At 43.2% G+C, this 3,044-nt stretch overlaps 1 pseudogene; it reads right to left on the reverse strand.

The window, feature by feature from the left end:
* Nucleotides 1–327: 327 nt before the first annotated feature.
* LOC102255153 lies at nucleotides 328–803 on the reverse strand (annotated as a pseudogene).
* Nucleotides 804–3,044: the final 2,241 nt, after the last annotated feature.

Genomic DNA, 3,044 nt, shown 5'->3' on the forward strand with positions numbered 1-3,044 from the left:
ATATTTAAAAAAAAAAAAAAAAAAAAGGGCATTACAGTTTTTCAGCTTATTGCAAACATTATCTTTTTTAAAAAAGTCAGCCCTAATGTTGTAGATATAATACACATTTTTAATTATTGGCACTATACTGTAAAGCACAATAAAGAACATCTGCTTTGAATAAGTGACAGCTCAGAATACTGTTGCACACATACCATATAGGTTGTTTTACAGCAGATAGTAGTTGGCCAAACTTCAGATGGGAAAATGCTGAGTTGTGAGTTTGATATTGTCCAGCTAGTTATTTCTCGTCACTCTGGACTCCACTGTGGCAGAACACTCATATCCTTAAGATGCAAGGCCTAGCAAAAAGCCTCCCACAAATCCACTGGATATCACAACGTTCTGTCAACAAAGTCTGTTGCCCTTTCAAGTATGTTGTTGAGTTCACGTGCTGCCTTATTTGCTCGTTTCTTAATCTGTCTTCTTGCTTTGTTTACACCCTTTTCAACTTTCCTCCGGTCGATCTGCACATAGCCACTGTGGTTAGCAATCTGAAGCAATCTGAAGGAGAAGAAAGCTACCACCTATTGTGGTTGCTGCAAGTTTCCCAGCTTTCTGGAACAAAAATCCCGCACACCAGCCAGTCACTCCACCCATTACAATCTGGGTGGCTACTGAGTATTTTTCTACCATAGGTCCAGACTGTGGCCCAAAACACAATTCCACCAGTGGTGTCTTCTTGCATATTTAGTTTAATCCAACACTTCGTGAGAGTCATCATCACTTTCATATTCTTGGGGAGGTAGGGTCTGCATTGCCATTATACTGCCAGCGGCCTGTATTGAAGGTCGATGCTCCAACCTTGTAATTTCCACTCTTGTCCCATGTCATTGGCATCTCTAATCATGATCAAACTCTTTTGATCTGGTACCTTAAGAGCTACTTCTCACTACTTGATCATGTTTCTGGTAGCAAGTGTTCCCTGTCAGTGATTTTAAAGCCTATTCTATTTTATTTATTTATTTTTTAAAAATATATTTTTATTGATTTCAGAGAGGAAGGGAGAGGGAGAGCTAGAAACATCAATGATGAGAGAGAATCATTGATTGGCTGCCACCTGTATGCCCCTTATTGGGGATTGAGCCCACAACCTGGGCATGTGCCCTTGACTGGAATCGAACCTGGGACCTTTCAGTCCACGGGCTGACACTCTATCCACTGAGCCAAACCAACTATATTATTGCCAGCCTCACAGAGGCTGCTCAGTCCCAGGGACTTGAGTGAATGCAGGCATGTCTGTCACAAGACCTCTGTCCCCATCCAGGAACAACTCTAATATCTTAAGAAACTGGACATTTGTGGAGGTTATGTTTTTTAAAAATATGTTTTTATTGAATTTTTTTTTAGAGAGAGAGAGAGGAAGAGAGAGGGATAGAGAGAGAGAAACATCGATGGGAGAGAAACATCATCAATCGGCTGCCTCCTGCACGCCCCACACTGGGGATCAAGCCTGCAACCTGGGCATGTGCCCTGACTGGGAATCAACTGCTGACCTCTTGGTTCATGGGTCGATGCTTAACCACTGAGCAACACCAGCTGGGCAGGAGGTTATGTTTTAAATGACATCTGATTTACAACTTCAGACTTTCTCAATGTGGTAGACGTACAGAATGCCGCATATATTTGGCTTTCTTTCCAATATATACAGTTCTAACAGCATATTCTCCCCCAGATTTGCCGCCCTGACTTCAGACCTTCCAAGGTTCCACTCTGGGCTATCTGGGTGAATGGCAGATCTATCACGACTTGGGTCTGGGCAACTCCATTGTTCCAATCGTCTGATATTCATGGTGAAAATGTTTCCTTGTTCACATTTAACATAGAAGTTTTACTCTAAAATCCAGCCAACTATCATACTTTAAAACGCAAAGATGATGAAAAAAAAGAAAGAAAAAATATTAAAAATACCCAAGTATTATGCTAAGCGAAATAAACCAGTCGGAGAAAGATAAATATCACATGATCTCACTCATATGTGGGATATAATGAGCAACATAATTTGATGAACAAGAATAGAGCCAGAGACAAATGGCAGGGGAGGGGGGTTAGAGAGCAACCAAAGGACTTGTGTGCCCGCATATCAGCATAACCAATGGACACAGACACTGGGGTGGTGGGGGCTTGCCCGGGGTGGGAATGGCTGGGGGGAGTATGTCAATTGGGGTAAAAGAAGACATATGTAAAACTTTAGACAATAAAAAAAATACCCAAGGATGGTTTATAGCACCCAAAAATGTAGGCCAGGCCCTATGGCCCCTGCTTTATTGGGGAAGGGACAGGGTGGTCAGTAACACCCTGTGCATGACCTTTTCCTCTCTGTCTTCTGCTGGGGAGAAAGCCAAGTTCTGTGTGATTGGGGAGGTAAAAGATGGAGCATACCCAAGCCCTCAGCCAAGCAAGCACACAACATTGGTTCTTTACTTCATAATCGAAGCCATATGCAGCCTAAAGAGAACTTGGCAGGTTGTCCTCATCCATTCAACTCATCTGATGCTCCGATGTCCAGTCCTTCTGCTAATAGAGAGCAACCTCCTTGAACCATTTCTAGCGTCTTTGCCCCTTCCCCGTGTTCCTTGGTCTTTTTAGCACCTCTGTCGTGGGCTGTCTGTTTTACTGTACTCCGTCCACTTCCCCTTTTGGTGGGGGAGGAGAAACTTTAGATCCTGAAGGTGGAAGTGGACATCATGGTGCTGTGACCCGTGGGAGAAAGTGATAAAGCAATCAGACGTTTCTGTGGAGGATAACTGCCTGTTGGTGTATATTTTGAACCTAATTATGCTGAAAGAGTTCATGTCTCCTCAGTTTTTCAGTGCTGTACATATTTTTAAAGGTAAAAGATTTTTAAAGAGACTCCTGCTGTTACCTCAGCCTTGTGATGTTTTAGACTCCTGAAGGTGGGGTGGAAAGGGGACACACACACACACACACACACACACGCACGCGCACCCCTATCTCTCCATAAACACCAGAGGCAAACTCTAGTACTTTCCGTGTTGGTTGAG

Source organism: Myotis brandtii, unplaced genomic scaffold (genome assembly GCF_000412655.1).
Source record: "Myotis brandtii unplaced genomic scaffold, ASM41265v1 scaffold156, whole genome shotgun sequence".
Classification (NCBI taxonomy): Eukaryota; Metazoa; Chordata; class Mammalia; order Chiroptera; family Vespertilionidae; genus Myotis; species Myotis brandtii.